At 45.3% G+C, this 17,577-nt stretch overlaps 1 non-coding gene across 1 annotated transcript; it reads right to left on the reverse strand.

Moving 5' to 3' along the window:
• Nucleotides 1–9,827: 9,827 nt before the first annotated feature.
• Nucleotides 9,828–9,900, reverse strand: trnav-uac (transfer RNA valine (anticodon UAC)). Its single transcript has one exon. It is a non-coding gene; the product is annotated as a tRNA-Val (tRNA).
• Between the last annotated feature and the right edge of the window lie 7,677 nt (nucleotides 9,901–17,577).

Here is a 17,577-nt window from a genome sequence, read left to right on the forward strand (position 1 = left end):
ATTTTGTTACTGAGATTTAATATCCGGCGATCTATGCCTCAGAGAAGCAGTCAGGAGATGTGATGTAATGGCGCCCACTCTTGACCACAGGGTGCCACAACAAGTGATGGTCAGAAAGCAGAAGGTTTTTTATTGCAAGAAGAAACAAAACAAGCAGAAAATAACATACAATACAAACAAGGACACATATAACATCACCAGGGCTCCATAAAACAGGAGCATTTCACAAAAAAAGATTACGTTCACTTTTTCATTCAAGTTCCTACACGTAGAAAACATCTGGAGAAACAGCCTTATGCCTGTTAAAAATTCTGTGTCAGCAGGCTGCACAGGAACAAGTAAAGGTTTGAAAGGACAAGACTAGAGACACAATGTTTCAGTTGTGAATCTTCAGTACAGTAGAAATACAGGTTCAGAATAGAGAAGTTCAGTTCAGTTTCTTGTCATCTGCACAAGTGCAATGAGATGCTTATTTGCATGTGTGCTCCTATACAAGATATCAAGGAATCACCAAAATCACAGAACAGCAGCAACAACAAGTTAAATAACATACAACTAGAGAATAAAACACATCAGTATGAGCCAGTGGTGTGGGTGGAGTTCAGTGATCTGACAGCTTGAGGGAAGAAGCTGTCTGAGTCTAGACGTTCGTGCCTTTATGCTCCTATAACTTTCACCAGAGAAAAGGGAGGAGAACAGTGAGGAACCAGGATGACTGGTATCTTTAACGATACTCCCAGCCTTCCTGAGACAGCGACTTGTAAAGATGTCTGAAACAGAGGGGAGCTGTACTCCAGTGATGGACTGGGCTGACCTGATCACCCCCTGTAACGAGCTGCTGCCAAACCACACTGTAATCCCACACCTGAGCCACTCTCAACAGCACACCTGTAACATGTGGTAAGGACAGCTGAAGACAGTCCAAATTTCGTCAGCTGTCTGAGGAAGTAAAGGCACTGTTGTACCTTCTCAGTAGCTCCAGTTACATGCTGGGACCACGCTGGCATTGAAGGTACCCGGGAACTTGAACCTGCTAACCATCTCTACAGCACCCCCATTGATGTGAAGAGGGGTGTGGTCCCCACCCTGCTTTCTGAAATCAATGACCAGCTCTTTTGTTTCGCTGACATTGATGGAGGTTATTGTCAGTGCACCACTCCCCCAGGTTCCTGACTCATCCCTGTAGGCTGTCTCCTTATTAGCAGTGATTTGGCCAGTGAATGTAGTGTCATCAGCATATTTGAAGATAGAATAGGACCTGTGTCTGGCCACACAATCGTGGGTAAACAAGGAGAACAGCAGGGCGTTAAGCACACACCCCTGAGGGACACCTATATTGATAGTCAGTTTGGAAGAAAGCTGTCCATCTACCCTCACAGTCTGTGGTCTGCTGGTCAGGAAACCCATAATCCAGTTGCACAGAGAGGTGGCGATGCCCAGGTCATTAAGCTTCCTGACCAGTCTGGAAGGAGCTACTGTTTTAAAGGCAGAGCTGTAATCAATGAATAGATTTCCGACATATGTGTCTTTGTCAGCCAAGTGAACCAGGGCAGTGTGAAGATACAGGAAAATAGCGTCGTCAGTGGACCTGTTGCACCGTATGCAAACTGCAGGGGGTCTAAGCACTCAGGTACAAGTGTGTTAATGTGCCTCATGAGCAGCCTTTCAAATCACTTCATTATGGTGGATGTGAGTGCTACTGGCCTGTAATCATTAAAACAGGAGTATTTTTCTTTGGCACTGGAATAATGGTAGTTTTCTTAAAACACATGGGAATGGTAGATTGTAAAAGTGAAAGATTCAAAATATTCATAAACACCGTGGCCAGCTGGTCCGCACAGGACTGCCAGCGTACAGCTTCTGCTTGTGAGCTGGCAGGAGAAGCACTGACAGATGATCTGACTGTCTGAAGAGTGGGTGGGGGATGGAGCGGTAGGCATCTTTGATAGAGGTGTATCAGTGATCGAGAGTATCTGCACCCCTTGCTGGGCAGGAGACATGCTGGTAAGATTTCAGAAGAACCTTCCACAGGTTGACCTGATAAAAGTCTCCCACAACAACAGATACAGCATCAGGGTAACTGTTTCACAGCTGTTAATGTTGGCATATAATACACTGAGTCTGTCCTGTATCACGTCTATCTGTACTGTATATAAGAGCTGAGAGACCCGAGCAGTGTGTCTGTCCTGCAGGACAGTCCCAGCTCTATGTTACTGTGTGTATTGAGCTCGATATGAAACTGCCCAAGACCATCTCCTGCTCACTGTACACAGGACACCAGGTGAACATCTGTAAGCAACACTTATAATTTTTGTCACACACCACTCCTGTTTCACTTTCATTCTCAGAGTAGGGGAAACACATTGTGCAGCACATCTCTCTGTGGTTTCTGTGGGCTATTTCTGCTGTACTGTGACCTGCAGACCTGTGTTCCTGCACGTCTCCACACCTCTCACAGCGTTGTCGTTTCTGAGAAAGGTTGTCATTTCTCAGAACCATGAGTGTTTTTACTCTTCATAAGAACCTCTGTAGCTGCCATTTTGTTTGTCATTTTGTGCTGGTGGCTTTCTCAGTTATAAGCACACACAACCGAACAGGAGACACAGTGAGAGAGAATAGATCACAGAGAATCCCTCAGTAAAAAATGAAATCCCAGCTCACCAGAATAATCACGGACACGTCGTCGACAGACAATTTCCCCGCAAAGACAGAGGAGCGTGAAGCAGCGACATTAAGCAACTCTAACTTGGCGGCACCTTTCAAAATAAAAGTCAAACAAAACTGCCGCAGGAAATGAAATCCTGGATCAGGTAAAGTCTCATGTATAGCACAACAACACTTTGTACATCCTCAGAACTGGGTGGAATGTGATAAAGAGACCCACAGCTAACATGAAATTGCCGTTCTTTACTCATTTTTGGTGTTTTTATATCGCTTCCTCTTTGCACATTGACACAGCGTTGTGCTGTGCTAGATAGGAAAAAGTCTAATTCCTGACCAAACAAAAATATGTGCCTCTCCAAAAGTGGCTCAGATCTATTCTACAGACCCTCAGCTAATAGAAAATCACCATGGTTTTGCCAGATAAATGTCTTAGCCGATGTTGCTGGGGTTTATAAACTACTTTCTGTTCCCAGACTGGGACTGTGCAGTGATGGACAGGGACTGTACTGTATATCAGAGCTGGGAGACCAGTGTGTCTGTCCTGCAGGACAGTCCCAGCTCTGTGTTACTGTGTGTACTGAGCTCAATACAGCCTGAATCTGGACTGACTGTCTCCTCTATCACATGTATCTGTACTGTATATAAGAGCTGGAAGAGCACAGCAGTGTGTCTGTCCTGAAGGACAGTCCCAGCGCTGTGTTACTGTGTGTATTGAGCTCTATTCAGCCTGAATCTGCACTGACTGTCTCCTGCATCACATGTATCTGTACTGTATATAACAGCTGGGAGACCCCAGCAGTGTGTCTGTCCTGCAGGACAGTCCCAGCGCTGTGTTACTGTGTGTATTGAGCTCAATACTGACTGAATCTGCACTGACTGTCTCCTGTATCACATGTATCTGTACTGTATATAAGAGCTGGGAGACCCCAGCAGTGTGTCTGTCCTACAGGACAGGCCCAGGGCTGTGTTACTGTGTGTATTGAGCTCAATACAGACTGAATCTGCACTGACTGTCTCCTGTATCACATGTATCTGTACTGTATATAAGAGCTGGGAGACCCCAGCAGTGTGTCTGTCCTACAGGACAGGCCCAGGGCTGTGTTACTGTGTGTATTGAGCTCAATACAGACTGAATCTGCACTGACTGTCTCCTGTATTACATGTATCTGTACTGTATATAAGAGCTGGGAGACCCCAGCAGTGTGTATGTCCTGCAGGACACTCCCAGCTCTGTGTTACTGTGTGTATTGAGCTCAATACAGACTGAATCTGCACTGACTGTCTCCTGTATCACGTCTATCTGTACTGTATATAAGAGCTGGGAGACCCCAGCAGTGTGTCCGTCCTGCAGGACAGTCCTAGCTCTGTGTCACTGTGTGTACTGAGTTCAATATGAAACTGCCCAAGACCATCTCCTGCTCACTGTACACAGGACACCAGTTAAACATCTGTAAGCAACACGTAACATTTTAAGAAAAGAAAGTTGTCACACACCACTCCTCACAGCGTTGTCATTTCTGAGAAAGGTTGTCGTTTCTTAGAACCATGAGTGTGTTTACTCTTCATAAGAACCTCTGTAGCTGCCATTTTGTTTGTCATTTTGTGCTCTTTTTCTAACAGCTGGTGGCTTTCTCAGTTATAAGCACACACAACTGAACAGGAGACACAGTGAGAGAGACAAGATCACAGAGAGTCCCTCAGTAATATACATAAACAGGACAGGAGTCACAGTGAGAGAGAGGAGATCACAGAGAATATCCCTCCGTCATAAACACACACAACAGGACAGGAGACAGAATGAGAGAGAGGAGATCACAGAGGACCCCTCAGTAAAAAAACACACAAGAGGACAGGAGACACATTGAGAGAGATGAGATCATAGAGAATCCCTCAGTAATAAACACACCCAGCTGGACAGGAGAGACAGTGAGAGAGAGAGGAGATCACAGAGAATCCCTCAACAATATACATAAACAACAGGACAAGAGACACAGTGAGAGAGAGCGGAGATCACAGAGAATCCCTCAGTAATAAAAACACACAAGAGGACAGGAGACACAGTAAGGACAGTGAGAAAGGAGATCACAGAGATCAGAGTGAATCACTCAGAAATTAGCACTCTAACTAACAGGACAGGAGACACAGAGAATCCCTCAGTAATACAGTGCCTACAGAAAGTCTACACCCCCCTTGGACTTTTTCACATTTCACGAAGTTACAGCATGGAACCATTATAGATTTAACTGAGAATATTTGGCACCCATCAACACAAAGTCCTCTATAATATTAAAGTGAAAATAATCCAGACTTTTTACTAAATTAATTAAAAACAAAAACAGAATATAACTGAATGCATAAGTATTCACCCCTGTGCATTGACACGCGGTGTGATCATGGTGTAACACAGCTCGCACTATGAACACGAAGATCATCGCAGCTGTCAAAGCATTTCACGAAAAGAATTCGGGAAAACTCGAGCGGTTGTTTAAAGTAAAAACTCTCACGAAAAGATCACTTCTGAAATCCCTGCTCACCAGAATAATCACGGACACGTCGTCGGCAGACAATTTCCCCGCAAAGACAGAGAAGCGTGAAGCAGCGACATTAAGCGACTCTAACTTGGCGGCACCTTTCAAAATAAAAGCACCCCAAACCTGCCTCAGGAAATAAAATCCTGGAAGTCACATTTATAGCACAACAACACTTGGTACATCCTCAGAACTGGGTGGGATGTGATAAAGAGACCCACAGCTAATAGAAATTTGCCTTTCTTTACTCATTTTTTGTTCTCTTGTAATCTTTGTGGTGTTTTTATATCGCTTCCTCTGTGCAAATTGACACAGCGCTGTGCAGTGCTGGATGGGAAAAAGTCTAATTCCTGACCAAACAGAACTTTGTTCCTCTCCAGAAGTGGCTCAGATCTATTCTACAGACCCTCAGCTAATAGAAAATCACCATGGTTTTGAAAGATATGTATCTTTGCTGATGTTGCTGTTTATAAGTTTATAAGGGTTTATAAGACCACTTCCTGTTCCCGGACTGAGAGTGGGAACAGATATAGTACAGTAGTATCTATCTAGTATAGTATATATCTATATGTCTACTGTAATATATATGTACTGTATCTCTACTGTAGCTGTATCTGTATCTATAGATATATTCCTTAGATCTATATTGTATTTATTGTATCTACAGTACAATATACAAAAAGTACAGTATAGATATAATACTGTTCATATATTGTACAGGAGAGATACAGGGACAGTATATTACAATAAAGATATAGATATAGTTCTGTACAGAAATATTATATTAGAGAGACAGATATAGATACAGGTACAGTACAGATGTAGTACAGTGGAGATATAGATACAGTACAGTACAGATGTAGTACAGATACAGTACATATGTAGTACAGTGGATATTTAGATACTGTACAGTACAGATGTTATACAGATTTGAGTTTGGTCGGGACAGGAGTGAGACCACTCCCTGTCCATCACTGCACAGTCCCAGTCTGGGAACAGAAAGTAGTTTATAAACCCCAGCAACATCGGCTAAGACATTTATCTGGCAAAACCATGGTGATTTTCTATTAGCTGAGGGTCTGTAGAATAGATCTGAGCCACTTTTGGAGAGGCACATATTTTTGTTTGGTCAGGAATTAGACTTTTTCCTATCTAGCACAGCACAACGCTGTGTCAATGTGCAAAGAGGAAGCGATATAAAAACACCAAAAATGAGTAAAGAACGGCAATTTCATGTTAGCTGTGGGTCTCTTTATCACATTCCACCCAGTTCTGAGGATGTACAAAGTGTTGTTGTGCTATACATGAGACTTTACCTGATCCAGGATTTCATTTCCTGCGACAGTTTTGTTTGACTGTCGCTTAATGTTAGAGTCGCTTAATGTCGCTGCTTCACGCTCCTCTGTCTTTGCGGGGAAATTGTCTGTCGACGACGTGTCCGTGATTATTCTGGTGAGCTGGGATTTACAGTTATATACAGTACAGATAGACGTGATACAGGAGACAGTCAGTGCAGTTTCAGTCTGTATTGAGCTCAATACACACAGTAAGACAGAGCTGGGGTCTACTGGGGTCTCCCAGCTCTTATACAGTATACAGTACAGATACATGTGATGCTGGACAGACTCAGTTTATTATATCAGGTGGGTAGCTGCGTCAGCATGCGTATGCTGCAAAGGAACAAGTTATAGGTTTATTCCATGCTGAAAAAAAGAAGAAAGAGAACACAACATTTCGGCCGTGGAGCCTTCTTCAGGTGTGAGAGAGACAGGGCAGTAGGCAAAGGTACTGTAAAGTAGCTGGAGAACAAAGGTTGGGAGGGAGGAGCAGTGAGAGGCGGGAGCAGGGGACAGAAAGAGAGGCCAATCAAGAGGTGTGAAGTCAGAATGGGTGCAGAGAGGTGTGAAATGAAACTTCCAATGAATGGAGAAAATTTAAAAGAACAGTAGTCGTTAAGGGAATGTGTGATCCTAGCTGCAGAATAATTTTAGTTTCGGTGGTCTTTCTGATGGATGAGTTCGGAAAACCGTCTTTGAGAACACAGACGGAGAGATTAGAGTGGTCGTGGCCGTCAGAGGTGAAATGAGAAACAAGGGGCTTGGAGAGATCTTTAATCTTCACAGCCCTGACGTGTTCTCTGAAACGGTCTCCAAGTCTCCTTCCTGTTTCTCCAATGTAGATGGCTGGGCATTTACTGCAAGAGATACAGTAAATAAGGTTGCTGGAGGTACAAGATGGTGTCTGGGTGATCCGGAATTGTCCTGAGGGGCCTTGAATGATTGTGGTGGTGGCTGTGTACTTGCAGGTGATACAGCGAGCTCTGTTGCAAGGGGAAGTGCCTGGTGTGGATGGTTGTTGACGGCGGTCAAGGGAGCTGTGAATAAGGAGGTGACGCAGATTAGGTGGTCGGCGATATGAGATGATAGGGCGATCAGAAAAGAGGGCCCCAATGGAGGGATCATCCTGTAGGATGGAAAAGTTCTGGTTAATGGTCCTGGGGATAGGAAGTGTGTTAGGGTGGTAAGGAAGCACCAAAGGAATGCGGTTGTTACGGCGGGAGTTCCTGATCGGGTTGATGTTCCGGGGGGTGTTTTTGGCTCGGGCAAGGGCCCTGTCAATCACACTGCTGGGGTATCCTCTGTTGATGAAAAATGAGTACATTTCGAGGGCTTGGTTCTTGAAGTCGATGTCGTCGCTGCATAATCGTCGTAACCTAAGGAACTGTGAAAAAGGAATAGAGTTTTTAGTGTGGTTGGGGTGAAATGAGCTGTACAGGAGGTAGCTGTGTGAATCCGTGGGTTTGTAATAAACTGAAGTGGACAGTCGGGGGTAGTTGATAGACAAGTGGATGTCTAGAAACGGAAGAGTGGTGGAAGATATGTTAACCGTATATTTGAGGGACGGGTGGAAGTTGGTGAAATGGTGCAGGAAGAATTCAAGCTGTTCGTTGGAGCATGTGGCGGCACCAACGCAGTCATCAATATATCGTTTGTAGAGGTCAGGGACATAGCCAGTGTAGGAAGTGAAGAAGCGTTCTTCTACCCAGCCGACAAAAATGTTGGCATAGCTGGGTCCCATTCTGGTGCCCATGGCAACTCAACTGACCTGTTGGTAAAAAAGATTATTGAAAGAGAATGCATTCAGTGTGAGGACCAATTCTGCATACCTGTGGATGTTCCATGATGAGCCGGTTTGGCCTCTGGGGGAGCTCGTTACTACTGATAAGAAGGGAAATGGTGGATACCACTTCCTTTTGGTAGTCAGTGGTAGGGTCCTGTTGGAGAGGGAGGTAGGCAGAAGTGTCAGTTACTTGTCTAGAGGCTTCAAAGATATATAGATCCTTACGCCACACCACAACAGCACCTCCTTTGTCCGCTGGTTTGATGACGATATCATCCCTGTTGCGGAGAGACTGGAGTGCCTGATTTTCTCCTTGGGTGAGTTTAGACCTATGTTTACTGGGTATAGAGAGTGCCTTGGGAGCTTGATTAGTGCATTGGTTGATGAAATAATCAACTGGTGGAAAACAGCCAGAGGAGGGAGTCCAACAGCTCTGTTTGGGATTAATGTTGTTAATGACATCAATAACCGGGTTGTTATCAGCTGCCTGTGAAGAGGAATTGTCGGCAAAATGTGCTCTGAGACGGATCCTGCGGTAAAAGCAGTTAAGGTCGACATTGGTCTGGGGGATGTCCAGCTTCCTGGGAACTGGTACAAAACTGAGCCCTTTGCTGAGGAGCGATCGCTCATCCTGTGAAAGGGAAAGGTCAGAAGGTATGGTGACAACAAGGTTAGGGTTGGTGAGGGTGTCCGGGGTGTTGATGGTTTTCTTCTGTAGAAGATGACTGAGTTTTTTGTCCTTCTCTGTAGTGAGAAACTGGTAGATTTTAGAGTTGAGAGATCTAATGAGGTTAGTTATGAAGGGAAGATGATGTGGAGCTGTCAGCCGTAGAAATTCCTTAGCCTTTTTGATGTTATCGGAAAGGATAATCTGTTTTTTGAGGGAGAAAATGGTAGTGATCGTATAGTGCTCAGTACTTTGCGTTGTGGCCGTAACAACCCCGGTTCGAATCCGGGTCACGGCAGAATAGGGGCGTCTGCTTTTACTACTTGCACAAATGAAGGCAAAAAAAAGCCAATCGATGTGAACGAACGGCGCTTTACAGAAGAGTACTGCCAGACTGGATTGTTGATGAACGACAGAGGCCACTCCGACCTCTTCTCGGTTTTCTTCACATTCGCCCATGCAGGGGAAGCCAGTTACACCAAAGCAAACGCAGGAAAGTGCATTTCAAGCAGAGACCAGGAGGGACTTGTTTACACCGAGAGTGGTCGGAGAATGGAACAATGCGCCCAGCCCTGTTGCTGGAGCCGATTCTTGATGAGATCTTGGGCTCACTAAGAGGCCCCCGCTGGATGCTAATCTTTCTGTTGTTCTTGCAGGTCCTGCGCTGCTTTTGAGCCGACAGAGCTCGTGCTGGTCTGTCGGCACAGCCCAATTACAAATGATCGGCTCCGCGTACAGAAGGAACGTGCGTTTGGTACAAGAGTGCACGGAGGCACCGGAAATACATTGGGAACAAATGACCGGTCGCTCAAGACCTCTGTGAAGTACAGGAGCGTGCAAAACGAGGCTGTTTCCGCCCGGTCTCGAACCCGGGACCTTTCGCGTGTAAGGCGAACGTGATAGCCGCTACACAACGGAAACCTGCAGGGACCGCTGCTGGTGTCTCGCTTGCGTTTCGGGCTGAGAAAGGGACGCGTCACTTTAGGCAGGGGGTGCTGGAGAGAGGAACAAAGGGCGCGATGAAACAAAATGCCAAATCCCGGGATCGAACCAGGGATCTCTAGATCTTCAGCCTAATGCTCTCCCAACTGAGCTATTTCGGCAGTGCACAGAGTGCACAGCCACCTGCTCCAGCCTTCCTGTGTTGTGGCATGAGCGCACCAAGAGTAGCGGGAGAGTGTTGCAGGAACATCACTCAGAAGGAAAGCCACCCAGCTGCGCCCTCTGAGCTCTGTCCAGCGCATCTTCCTTGCATGGACTTCTGCCTGCGACGGGCAGGAAACAATTAGCAAGAACAGAACGACACCCCATGGGTGTCTCATGACCACACCTTAGGTTGTGACACGTGCAGGTGTGAGGGGTTGCCGGGCTACTTTGGAGCAGAGCTTGGGGGGAGGGGGGGCGGGAAAGCAGACAAAGAGGTGACACCTCAAGGTCTGCATGATCACAGCTCTCCGCCGCCCCAGGCTTCCGCTCGATAAGCTACTGGACACACCCGCCCCTCCTCACACAGACCGTGGAAAAGCCCCCGAGTGGGAGGGCTCTCTCTTCCTCCCAGGAGCTCTTGGAAACGACGCACAGACAGGGCGCGGGGAGCCGCCACCTGCAAACACGGCTCCAGGCAGGACTCCGCTCCGCAGGAGCCGCAGAGCAGAGGAGATGAGGGCTGCTTAGCTCCTGTGCAGAGACCTGAGCTGTTGTTGCTGCGGACGCTGTCTTTTCTGCACTCGGGGTAGGAGTGAATGTTGAGTTGCCCTTAGAAATGAAGCAGAGCACTTCAACGGCACAGGTGTGTGTGTGCGTGCGCCCTGGTGATTCTGGGAGACAGATCGAACCTGTTGTCGAAGAAAACTCAGTCTTCACTCAGGTTAGGAGATTGTCAACAGAGATCTTTAATACAATCAGCTGAAGGGGAGCACATCACAGAGATAGGGTTTCCCCTAGCACTCAAGACATGCTCACTGGACTGAAGCTTTACTTTCCTTTTTATACATTAAAACTAGGCAAGACTTTAACATATCAAAGGAACATACAGGGAAAGGGGCAGTGTCAGAAGTCAAACAAACAGGACAGGGGGGTGACATTTGGCATCCTACAATCTGTTTCATACCTCTCTGGTTGAATGGGTGTGAGAAATCACAGGCTTTAGTTTGCACCTAAGACAGTGGTCTTAGGTGCGAACAGAAAACCTTTCCCGCACATAGTCACTGTCCTGACCTTTTGACTCGATCTTCCACACTCCCCCCTTTTGTGCTTTAAAGCACAACCACTTTATTATTTCTGTTGTCTGTATTATAATTTTTCCTGTTGTCTGCGTTGCGTTTGTCCATTCTACTGTGTATGTCCTAGAGATCAGCGCAATTAACAATTCCAAAGTAGATGTACATATGGTATAAAACTATTTTACTACTCTACTCTCTACTACTCTTTAAATGCCTATCTGCATCAGCCTGTCAATTTCCTCTTCTTCTTGTCTCCTTTTGTTCTTTACATTTAATTAACATTAGCTTTACATCTGTGTTGGACATCTGGGCTTGGATTTCTTTTGATGTGCAAGTACAACAACATGTAATAACAGAAAAGCATACATATACTCCAATTACACAGCCCAATCCCTGCAATATAAAGGCACCTGGATTTCCTAATGCACCACTGACCCAGCCCCATGGGGTCCATCCTGGGGTTTCGTGTAGCTTGGCAGATTCCTTGTGAATGTGTTCAGTAAGATCGGAGATTTCTATTGAACTGTCTGGAATGTCAGTACAGCACTCAGAGCTTATGAGAGCGCAGGTCCCCCCTTTTGCAGCTACCACAAAGTCGAGGGCCATCCGATTTTGGAGAACCATGGTTCGCATTGCTACCAGCTCGGCAGACCGTTTGTTGAGGGCTTCTACAGTGTCATTGCTGACACGTTCCAGGATGCTCGTGAGGAGCCGAATTTCCTTCATTGCCCTGCCAACCCTTTACATGGGGAACAGAACAGCTGCCAGCCGGTCTCCTTCAGAGATGGCCCGTTTGTTTCGATTATCATAGTGCTCAAAAGGGAGAACTGTAGAATGCAGCATTGCTGGGGGTAATGTATCCTATGGAGCATGATCCTGCCCAGTCAGGTGGAAGCCAGGGATATGATCGATCCCCCAAATGAAATAAGTCCCATTGTAACTTTGCATTCCAGAGGACTTGAAAATACAACCTCTACTGAAGTACTGGGTTGCATAAAAAAAACTGAGGAAGGGTCGGTGCGGTTAACTATCTTCATGGTAACATTCTGATAACAACTAAGGGTATAATTGCAGGAACTGTTTCCCATATAGACAGTGCCATTGTTAACAGAGAAGCCCTTCAGCTTTGTAAGCCAATTTTAAGCCTGGAACATCATTAGTTCTTCGTGTGACATTATAGAGGGGTTTATACCATCCTCCAAAAGTGACATTAGTACTGTACACAGAATACTTGCAGCCACTGAGATGCCATATTTTTGATTTCTCATCAGGTTGCCAAGTTAACTGTTTTCCAGTTGCCACACATATCATCCCAAGTAAAGGGAACTGGTGACATGGGGACACCTGCTCCAGAACTATGTGGGATGTGGGAACAAACCCAGCATCCTGATTTATTCAATGAGTTTGCATACTGGTGTGTGAATTTAGGGAAAGAGTTACTCTCCCACCCCCATGCAACACTTCCTAGACCACACATAAAGATTAGAAACAACATTTCAAATAACCAGCAGACCCTGCCTCGAGTCTGTAATTCAAATTCCATTCATCTTCTTCTGGGCCACTACTCCGGGCCTGCGTTGGTTCTGGTGGCACAGACCTTTCATCTTCTTCTGGGCCCTTTTTAGAGCCTGCGATGATTCTGGCGGGTCCGTCTCGTCGAGGTCAGGTGCAGTAGCGAGTTTGCAGTGGGACGCGTGGATCCATGTGGGCTGGCCTTGACACTTTATGACAGTGTTGGTGATTAGCAGAACCTGGAAAGGTTCTTTCCAGCGAGGGTCCAGTGCCGTCTTTTGTTGGTATACTTTGATGTAGACCCAGTCTCCTGGCTGGATGGAGTGACATGGTCGATCAGGTTCTTTTTCCTGGGCTGCACATACCTGAGAATGGATACACTTTACATTTCTGATCAGGTTCTGACAGGAGGAAAGCAACATATCATCCATGAAATGGATGCCCATCTCTGCCATAGTCAGAGGGAGTGAGAAAGGGGCTCTCATGGGGCGGCCCATGAGAATTTCATGAGGGCTTAGCCCCGTTTTCCTGTTGGGTGTATACCGCATACTTACGAGAGCCAGTGGCAATGCATCTGGCCATTTCAACCGTGTCTCATTACATATCTTAGCCAGTTTGTTCTTCAGTATTCCATTCTGTCTTTCTACCAGTCCTGCAGACTGTGGGTGATACGGACAGTGAAGATTCTGTTTAATCTGCAGGGCATGACATAGTTCCTTCATGATTTGATTTGAAAAATGAGTTCCTCAGTCACTGTTAATACTAGCAGGAATCCCAAACCTGCATACAAAGTCTTTCATCAGAGGTTTCACTACAGTTTTTCGCATCAACCTTTCTGCAGGGAAATGCTTCTACTAATTTTGTAAATTAATCCACTATTACTAAAACCTACTCATATCCACAACATTTAGTCAACTGTACAAAATCAATTTGAATATTTACAAACAATCCCCAGGGGGGAGGGTGTGCTGCTTGAAAAGTTTTCAGGTTTTCCCACATTAAGATGCTGGCAGGTTACACATCTTTTACAGGTTTGTGCAGCAACTGAAGCAAAATTAGGGGCAAACATTATTTTTGTTTGTATTGCAGTCACCATCCCCCCGTTGCTCACATGTGCCAGCTCATGGGAGATGTGAGCAAGACAGGGCAATTGAGCTCTAGGCGTTACCAGGCGGCCGTCCTGAGAATGCCAGAGTTTGTCAGGATGTAAGGAGCAACCAGGAGTCTTTATTTCATCTGATGCTTCCTGTAGAATAGCCAATTCTGCACGGTCATTAGTGGTTTTTAATTTCTCATTTTTTATTTATTTATTTTTTTTGCTCCTAACATCCATAACAATAGTGGGCTATATTTACCAATTCTTCCAGATCTTTATTTTACCAACCAACACAGATGATTTTCAACGGGTTTTGTATTTTAGGCAGTTCATGTTACCTCTTGGTTGATGAATACAGTACCTGAATGTAATTCAAAGAGTTTGGCCGTTCTTTCTATACCTTCAGCAAGGTTTCCTCCTTTATTTTGTTTCCGATTATGAATCGGTCTCTTTGAGGCATACCGTACTTACAGTATAACCTCTATTAACCTGGTGCGGGGTGATTCCAGAGCCGCACTCATTTTGGGGTTTTGCACTGGCCAATTGGCAGCAGTTTGCATATGTTGTCTAATTTCTGAAGGTGTAACCACTCGCAATAGTTTTATTTAGATCAGACCAGTTTGGATTATAACATTCTTTGACCGTAGTAATTCCTCTTTGAATTTTTTTTTTCAGGTTCTTCCCGACAATTAAGAAATTCTTTAACAATTTTTCTCAAATCACCGGGCATCCGCAGCGAGTGAACTGTAACTAAAGTATCGTTCGTTCGTGGGCTGGTATATGGACTCTCACTCTTATATAGAGTATACAGTAAGCTGAGGTCCTTTTCGGGGGAGGATGAGTTGATTATTTCCTCCTCATTCAGTATGATCTTACGGTGTTGTGTGAGGTAACAGCTCATAGGGGAGTGCTTTCCACTTGGAAATCCTGTGCATTCCTGCACTCATGCAACTACGGGCGTCGGTTACCATTAGATCTAAATGCCTCTCAGAGTCTTTTGAGAGGGCTTACAATTCACTGTTCACAGATAAGAAACGAGAACTCGAGTACTCTCTTTCTGGATCAGTAATTCACCATCCCCAGAACGCCAGCATTACTGCTTTACTGCTCCAGTCAGAGCTATACTCAGCTCCCAACTTCATTTAAACCCTGTTACGAAGTGAGTTTTTTTTTTTGGGTGTTGTGTGTATGTGTGTGTGTCAGCGAACAAGAAAATATCAAACAGCGTATGCAAATATTCTACTTCCCACTTTCATTCACATCATACATTCCTTTTCCTTATTTTCCACAATATTCCTTTCTCACCAACTCTTTCAATCGACATACTCTGCGTTTCTTTAATCTATTTAACCTTTCCCTTGTGCACAATTTAAATCACATTATTCAAAATTTCCCATACTGCAGTAATTACTTATTTAACAATTCACAATATCTTTATAACCAGGTAAACCCTAACCGAGTTTACAAACCAGAGCGCTAAATAAGCAGGTGAAAGATCTTATTTAGACCTTCACAAAACCAGGTGAACTTTCCAGCAGTTCACAAACCAGAGCACTAAATAACCAGACCAGATTTGTGTACACTTTACCAGAGAAATCTGTAGACAATCTCAAACAAAGTTCAATTGGCATAAGCCCAACATGCAAGAACTCGGGCAGCCTGGGAAAGTCTCTTCTCGACACCAGATAGGGTTTCAAAAGGTCCCTTACCTTTTTTCTGTTGGCGCGCTTCGTGTCAAGGAGGTAGTTTCCCAGTCGGATCAGACTTACTGGTTCGGCGTTGCCATCCGGGTCACGGCACCATAATTGTTGAAGAACAACTCAGTCTTCACTCAGGTTAGGAGATTGTCAACAGAGATCTTTAATACAATCAGCTGAAGGGGAGCACATCACAGAGATAGGGTTTCCCCTAGCACTCAAGCCATGCTCACTGGACTGAAGCTTTACTTTCCTTTTTATACATTAAAACTAGGCAAGACTTTAACATATCAAAGGAACATACAGGGAAAGGGGCAGTGTCAGAAGTCAAACAAACAGGACAGGGGGGTGACATTTGGCATCCTACAATCTGTTTCATACCTCTCTGGTTGAATGGGTGTGAGAAATCACAGGCTTTAGTTTGCACCTAAGACAGTGGTCTTAGGCGCGAACAGAAAACCTTTCCCGCACATAGTCACTGTCCTGACCTTTTGACTCGATCTTCCACACTCCCCCCTGTTGTGCTTTAAAGCACAACCACTTTATTATTTCTGTTGTCTGTATTATAATTTTTCCTGTTGTCTGCGTTGTGTTTGTCCATTCTACTGTGTATGTCCTAGAGATCAGCGCAATTAACAATTCCAAAGTAGATGTACATATGGTATAAAACTATTTTACTGCTCTACTCTCTACTACTCTTTAAATGCCTATCTGCATCAGCCTATCAATTTCCTCTTCTTCTTGTCTCCTTTGTTCTTTACATTTAATTAACATTAGCTTTACATCTGTGTTGGACATCTGGGCTTGGATTTCTTTTGATGTGCAGGTATTTGATTTCTCAAGACATGCTCACTGGACTGAAGCTTTACTTTCCTTTTTATACATTAAAACTAGGCAAGACTTTTACATATCAAAGGAACATACAGGGAAAGGGGCAGTGTCAGAAGTCAAACAAACAGGACAGGGAGATGACATTTGTCATCCTACAATCTGTTTCATATCTCTCTGGTTGAATGGGTTTGAGGAATCACAGGCTTTAGTTTGCACCTAAGACAGTGGTCTTAGGTGCTTAAAACCTTTCCTGTGCATAGTCACTGTCCTGACCTTTTGACTCGATCTTCCACACTGGGCTAAAAGAGAGGGGGCTTAGCCCTCTTCCATATGCTAGTTCAAAGTTGTACATCCCATTTGTATCTGCTAGGCGGCGCAGTCGTCGTGCACAAAGAACACTTTGAAAAGCATTAAAAGCAAGTCATTCCGAGTTGATCGTTTGTGTTTTCGAAATGCTGAATTGCTGCGAGATGCTGAAATGATCTCTTGGCTCCTCGGTTGTCATTTTTGCTCTGAAAAGGAATCACAGCACGCTTCGGCTTCCAGCACGGTGGGTCGGGACACGATGCCGGGGGTCGGAGAGAGCGATGCCTTCCTTGTTAGTATAGTGGTGAGTATCCCTGCCTATCACGTGGGAGACTGGGGTTTGATTCCCTGACGGGGAGTTGCTCTTCTTCTACCTCCTTAGAGAAAGGACTGCCTTTCACTTCTCTGTGTCTTCACCTTTTCATTGCTCTCGCTTTCAGAGCCTCTGCACAGCACACGACTCGACATCAGGAAGCACATTGAAGTGAAAGCAGGAAGCGCTGCGACATACACTGTGCAGATCCCGTCACACTAAGAGGTGAGTGGGTCTGTTCAATCACAGCACTAGGCAAATCCCCAAACAGTGTGCGTGGCGACAAAAGAAGCAGATCTGTTTCGAAGTGGGGACCTTTTCCACCCCGCTATGTGTGTCTCAGTAACTCGCCGTGATCGTATGGTGGTCAGTAGTTTGCGTTGTGGCCGCAACTACCCCGGTTCGACTCCGGGTCACTGCAGAATAGGGGCGTCTGCTTTTACTACTTGCACGAATGAAGGCAAAAAAAAGCCAATTGATGTGAACGAACGGCACTTTACAGAGGAGTACTGCCTGACTGGGCACTCCGACCTCTTCTCGGTTTTCTTCAATGACTTGCTAAGGATCTTCTTCACATTCGCCCATGCAAGGGAAGCCAGTTACACCAAAGCAAACGCAGGA

This window comes from Lepisosteus platostomus, chromosome 5 (assembly GCF_059453375.1).
Source record: "Lepisosteus platostomus isolate fLepPlt1 chromosome 5, fLepPlt1.hap1, whole genome shotgun sequence".
Lineage (NCBI taxonomy): Eukaryota > Metazoa > Chordata > Actinopteri > Semionotiformes > Lepisosteidae > Lepisosteus > Lepisosteus platostomus.